We start from the raw sequence: 6,815 nt of genomic DNA, 5'->3' as shown, positions 1-6,815 counted from the left end.
ATGCTAGCACATATGCCACCACTTTCCCCTTCCATCTTCATTACAGTCCTTAACTAATCTATTATGACATTTTTCCCCATTGGGTCTAGACATGACCTCAGTGCTTGTAGAATATAAACAGTCCTGTGCAGTGTAAACCTTGTATAATGTAAACAATGCTTTACTGTTTGATTTGAGTTGGGACACGAGAAGAATCCTATTTTCCGTCCATAACATAGACGTTGGGAATAATAACTAATGCTCATGTAAACATATAGATTCATAGGATAGAAAAAATAATTTTAAGAAATGACCTAGTACAGACTCAGGGGGAAAATATATGTTAACTTGATTATAGAAATTTGGTTCAGCCACTCAGCTTCAACCTTCAAAAATCATGTCACTTTTTATTTTAAATCAACATATGAATCCAAGGTATAGCAAAATAAACCATTAACCTTGTAGAACAGGGCCCTTCTAGATACGATCTCGTTAGGACCTGATCCTCCATGGTTGTATCTACACAGAGGGGTAATGCCAGTCCCCTACTGGGAAGTTGAATTGGAGGAAGAGATAGACATAGATACTGTGGATAATTCTAGACTGACATGGTCATCAAGAAGTCCTATGAAAAATAATTTCTGGTGAGTATAGAGTAAATCATCAATGAGAAATGGAGAGGATTGGAATTAAGTAGACTCATCACTAGTCCGTGGTTATTACCAGTGTACCAGTTTAGCAATGAATTACTCAAGGTAATTGATGCTAGGTGGTATAACAACCACTCCTGAAAGCCAAGTGTCTTAACTTAATAAATGTTTATTTCTCTTGTCAGAGACCCGTGTGAATTAGGTGGTTCATTCTTAGCAGATTGCTTTCAAGTAGTGAATCAGGAACCCATGCCCCCTCCACCTTGAGGTGTTGTCTTAAATGCATGACTACCTAAACTACAGCAGAAGGGAACATGGTCAATCATGCATAATATCTCCTGGCCAGGCCTGAAAGTGGTAGACCCATACCCTTTCAACAAGAATGCAAAAACTTGACCTCTGCCTGGCTCCAAGGGAGGTTAGAAAAGGTTATTGTTCTGTGTGTCCAGGAAGAGGAGAATGAAATGCATCTCACTGTCTCATCCATAGCTGAAGGCAGGTAATCTGTGACAGAGAGCAATGTTTGCAGATGGTGATACATGAAGATTGAGGAAGATTGATTTCTCAGTCATTGAGGAGTACTGTTCCATCTAACTGAGTTCGGAATGGTAATAAAGTCATCCACTGAAAACTTACCAATCTAGTTTGTGTGCAAGATATTATGAATTATAGTCTTACCATTAATTTAGCAGACCCACAAATATTTACATCTACCAAGCACCGTGCTGGCAACTGCAGCTTACCAGTACTTCTTTCCTGGGCCCTGGATAATTTCCAGTAGTTGGTATCAGGATCTAAGCTATCCACTTGATGTGGACACTAGTCCCCTTGTAGCCCTCTCACAGGAGCCTTTAACCATTCGTGGCCAAAAACAAAGGAAATGGGCAAGAGTTACTGCTCTGCTTATCAGAAAGTGTCTCCTAAAGTCTTGTCTCCTAAATCATTTTTCTGGCCCCTTTATAGTAATTCTTTCTTTATTCACATTTCTTGGCCTACTGAACACTATAATCAAATCCGCCCTCAATTTTCTTTTTCCTGAAGTATATAAAACTACATTTTCTTCAGCCTTTTTTAAAAAAAAAATGATATTATCTTGTTTATTTGTATTTGGAAAATCAAATGAGATCACATATTTAAAAATCACATACTATCAAAAGATAGATAGTAGTAGTAATTCCTTCTGGAATATTTTTCCCCCTCATCCAACCAATGTTAGGTCCCTTACCCCCTTTCTTAGCAACTTTTATTAATTTCTTATGTGTCTATCAGAAGTTTTTTGTGGCAAAGGTACATGTGTATGTTTCAGAGGTTACTGTTGTCATGAATTCACAGAAGCCAGAGCCTGGAAAGCATTAAGTGGTCCTGAGCACCCCATTTCCAATGAGAGAGCATAGCAGTGCTCAAACGGCTGGGTGTCCTATAATTCAACTCAATTCTGGCACTATCTACCTGTAGATAGCATCAGATCTCACATGTTAAGGGCTCAGTCCAGCAGGAATGCACACACACACTTCAGGTGCCAGTCACCAAGTATATGTTGTCACCTGTGCTTCTGACCCTTGTACCACAGATCAGAGGTTCCAACGACCCCCTTCTTAGCTTTAATTAATTTGCCCAAGTGACTCATAGAACTCACAGAAATATTCTATTAACTAGATTAACCGGTGTATTATAAAATGATAAAACTCAGCAACAGCCAGATAGGAACATGTATAGGACGAGGTATGGGGAGAAAGCATGGAGCCCACTCTCCCCAAATCTCCATGTGCTCACCAACTGGGAAGCTCCCTGAACCCTGTCCTTGGGGGTTTATGGAGGCTTCAGTACACAGGCGTGTCTGAATAACTCATTGGGGCGATTGAGCTCAGTCTTGAGTGGCTCTTCCCTGCCCTGAGGGCAAGGGGGTGGGACTGAAAGTTCCAACCTCTAATCACAAGGTTGGCTCCACAGGCTGCCCGCTCCCATCCTTAGGTGCTTTCTAAAGATCACCTTGTTAACATAACAAAAGACACCATTATCATCTCATCCCTTAGGAAATACCAAGGGTTTTAGAAACTCTGTGGCAGAAACTGGGACAGAGACCAAAATATAATTCTTATTACTCCTAAAGCACAGTTATCTAGGTAAATGTTTGTATCACCCCAAACAGGCAGTAGTCACCAGGGAAAATAAGTTAATTGCCAGTCTTTTCTATTAATTTTTAAAAATCAGATTTAAGAAGAGAATTTTTTTAATGGCCAGTGAAAATGTCTCTTACTTAGCTCTTGCCCTTTTCTACTTATTTTTATTTTTTCAATTTTTAGTTTAGTTTTGAAAAGTGTCTTTAAGTTATTTTAAGGTTAGAACCGAACCTTCCAGGGTTAAAAAAATATTGCGTCTCTTGAAAGAGATTATTTTAGACTTAGTGAAATGGATTTGATGCTAGAGAACATGTGACATCATACATTTGACCTTTTTGAAATGATTTACGTTATATCAGCTACACTTTAAGTCCAGCAACTGTAACCAAAAAAAAAAAAAAAAAACCCTACTAATTAAGGCAACTTTGCAGATTGATGGCATTAGATTATCAATTAAGATCTCAGTTTTAAACCAGATTTTTCCTCTAAATAGTGATCCAAAGAACACTAGTTTTAGGGTCAGTCTAATTAGTCAGACAGCTTCCTGATTGTTTTAGCGCCTTCACTTGAAGTTTGTTAAATATTTGAATATCACCTATGCTCCCATGGGACATTAGTGAATGTGAAGTCAACAAAAAAGAAAAAATGTAAGAAAAAGGATTTTGTAGTAATAATAACTTGAGAAATCCTGGGTTCAGTAAATTTAAACATGTTTCCTGACTGCAGGACTTTTGAGATGTGGAATGAGCTATAATGTGCTCTGTGAATTTCACTGTTAAGTAGAGTTTGGTCTGAAGTGTTTTTAAACTTTATTTGGCTCTACAACCCTTTGTCAGTGGAACATTTTAAAGGACTCTTTGTTTCCAGCAACTTTGGAAAATGCTGTTCTGGTCTCAGTTAAGCCCTTGAAATCTTAGCATTTGGAAGGAGATCCACACACAAGCTCATCCAATTTCTGGTACAGAAATCTACCATGTATCCATGCTATAGGCTCACTCAGCTGTGGATGAGTATTTTGATAACAAAATGCTCACTACCCATAAATCAGCTGATTCTATAGTCGGAATGCTGGTCTGTTAGGAGGCTTTAACCTTTTAAGTGCCTTTTACTATTAGAAAATTTTAAGTTTTAAAATTTTGTCTATTGGACCTAGATCTGATCTCTGGATTAAGATAAGTCCTACTCAAGTAAAAGAATCCTTATTTTTCAAGGATGATTTGTACATGAAAAAAAAAATCCATATACTTAAAATCATCTGTAGTGACTGAAGAGTAATTGAAAATACATTTGAAAATAATTTTCATTTGAAATTTATGTCAAAATATGTTATTATATAAACGAATCCAGTATATTTTCTCTTATAGCCAGTAAAATTTAGGTTAAATTTTAATTAAGCACAAGTGCCACAATTAAAAAAAAAGAATTACATTTTGTTTTGAGTGATTATTTCAGCAAAACTGGTTTATGGGACAGTAAACTGTCCTTCACTGCATGTTCAATGTTAGCAGCTCAAACAGGCTAATTCTGGTAAAAATTCAACAGTTTTCCAAGGCCTTCTCTTAATTATTTGATACTCAGTTGTTTTTACTTTTACTTCTATTGTATCTCTTTTTTAAATTGTTAACTACACATCCTCATCTATCAATGGCTTTGTATGTTTAACCCAGCAGATCTCTGGTATTATTTACAATGGCTTCATGATATTATATCTTTAAAATTCAGAATTTCACTTTAAAGTTGAATTTTATTTCTATTATACGGTATTATGTTTATGTTATGAATCCATCAGTGAGTAATTTTCTGAAACAGGATGATCAGTTTGCTGACTTAGAAGGGCTGGAATCTATAGACACCTTAAAATTAGGATGTAGATAACGAATAGTTGGATGACAAGAAACCCTGTTATATGAAAACAGGGATAATGAGTGTTCCAAATCTTATCTTTTCTGTTCTTACTTTTCTCCAAAGGTTAGCTCTAGAGTCCTTAATTCTCCATTCAGTATTAAATTATTGACTATTTTGCCACAACTACTGAGCCTGCGCTCTAGAGCCTGCGAGTCACAGCTACTGAAGCCTGTGTGCCACAATTACTGAACTCCATGCACCTAGAGCCCGTGCTCTGCAACAAGAGAAGCCACCAAAATGAGAAGCCTGCACACCGCATAGAAGAGTAGCCCCCGCTCACCGCAACTACAGAAAGCCCGCGTGTAGCAATGAAGACCCAACACGGCCAAAAATAAAATAAATACATTTATTTTTTAAAAAGTGGATGTATTTAAAAAAACCCCAAAAGGTCCTACTGTATAGCACAGGGAACTATATTCAATATCCTGTGATAAACCGTAATGGAAAAGAATATGAAAAAGAATGTATATAAATGTATAAATGAGTCACTTTTCTGTGCAGCAGTAATTAACACAACACTGTAATTCTATACGTCAATAAAAAATAAAATTAAAAAAACTGACATAAAAATCACCACAGAAGGGGGACTTCCCTAGTGGTCCGTGGTTAAGACTTCGCCTTCCAATGGAGGGGGTGAGGGTTCGATCCCTGGTTGGGGAGCTAAGATCCCACGTGCCTTGCGACCAAAAAACCAAACATAAACAGAAGCAATACTGTAACAAATTCCATAAAGACTTTAAAAATAGTCGACATCAAAAAAAATCTTTAAAAAAATCACATAAATCAGAAACAAATAAAAAAAAGTCCATACATTAAAAAAAAGAGCATGGGTTCTGGTCACATCCCAGCTTCCCACTTACTTACAGCTGTGTAATTCTGGGCAACTCACATAATGTCTCCTCAGACTCCTCATCTATAAATGGGGATGGTAATAGTTCCCTACCTCATACTGTTGCTGTAATCCATAAACCGGTTAAGTGCCTTGGTAAATTGTTTGATGCTCTCTGTCTGTGAATTAAAATATGTCAATGGCTTCTGGCCATACGATTTATATAGTTTGACAGTTAACCAAATGGTAAAACTATGCCATTTATTATTCCCATCTCTTTTTACCCCTTACCCTGTTTTGTTGTTTATGTTTTCTCCCACCACAGAGTGTTAGTTCCAGGAGAGCAAAAGCTTTATTTTGTTCACTGCTGAAAGCAATAGCACCCAGAAAAGTACTGTACATATGAAACCCTCAGTAAACACTAGCTGAATGAATGGTGCAAACTGTCACAAGGAAAAATACACCAAAACTTTCATTATAATAAAAAAGTATAGATAAATCTTTCTCTAATGGCTTCCAGTCAAGTATTTTAAAACACCATATGCTATAATAAAAACATAAATAATTTATTAAATTTGAAGGCAAAAACATAATTTTAAAAGATTTTTAAATATTTAGACCTATGTTAGGTGTGATGGAATATGGATGCTTTCTGGAAATTCACAATCAGATCCAAGAGTATCACTTTCAGAATGTTCTAGTAGACTGAGTTTACTTTTAGTTGTCTTTGAAGAAACAGTCACTATTGTACTCTCTTTCTTAACAGAAATGTGTTTTTTTGAAGACTCACTTCTAATTGGTTCATTAAGCAAAGAAGATTTTGCCCAATTCCTTTGCTTTTCTGCTTTACAGGTGAGTCAGAGCAGGAATGCAGGTCCTTCCCAGGTTGTTTCTTAGCAGAGTAGTTTTTGGTATATTATGCTCTGGTCATTTTCTCTGAAGAAGACCTGCTATTTCTAGGTAATTCCTCTTCTTTTCTTTGACTTCCAGTTCCAGAAATGACGTCTGCTGAAGGAGAACATGTTCTAGCAATGAAATCTTCAAAAGACTGCCTGCTGCTGCTCTGTGACTGCGACCCCCAGGTTGTCTTTGGAAGTTTCTAAGGCCTCCTGAGTAGAGACTGGGACATGGAAGGAGTCGACAGGCAAAGGAATCCCAGCATCACCTGTAATTTTCTGAAACTGGAGGGAAAGACAAAAGACAAGACAAAAATTCAGTGATGAACAAAGCCAATCATTAAAAAGTAGAGTTCAAAACTTCAGTGTTACTCTGTGATCTTATTATTAACACAGTCAATTGATTATTCAGAAGATTTCAGAGCCAGTTTTTCTC

General features: G+C 36.9%; 1 long non-coding RNA gene and 1 pseudogene across 13 annotated transcripts in view; one reads left to right on the top strand and one right to left on the bottom strand.

The window, feature by feature from the left end:
• Positions 1-5,247, top strand: part of LOC141275972 (uncharacterized) — a 45,147-nt gene extending 39,900 nt beyond the window's left edge. For 4 of the 13 annotated variants that reach the window (XR_012324664.1, XR_012324668.1, XR_012324666.1 and 1 more), the window contains 2 exons: positions 507-623; positions 4,718-5,246. This is a non-coding gene — a long non-coding RNA (uncharacterized lncRNA). Of the gene's footprint in view, positions 1-506; positions 624-4,717 lie in introns of all 13 variants that reach the window. The other 9 variants (XR_012324662.1, XR_012324673.1, XR_012324671.1 and 6 more) reach the window with 5 other exon arrangements.
• An 856-nt stretch (positions 5,248-6,103) lies between these two features.
• On the bottom strand, positions 6,104-6,730 carry LOC141276063 (centrosomal protein of 78 kDa pseudogene; annotated as a pseudogene).
• Between the last annotated feature and the right edge of the window lie 85 nt (positions 6,731-6,815).

Source organism: Tursiops truncatus, chromosome 12 (assembly GCF_011762595.2).
Source record: "Tursiops truncatus isolate mTurTru1 chromosome 12, mTurTru1.mat.Y, whole genome shotgun sequence".
Taxonomy (NCBI): Eukaryota; Metazoa; Chordata; class Mammalia; order Artiodactyla; family Delphinidae; genus Tursiops; species Tursiops truncatus.
This window is presented reverse-complemented; position numbering and strand designations above follow the sequence as displayed.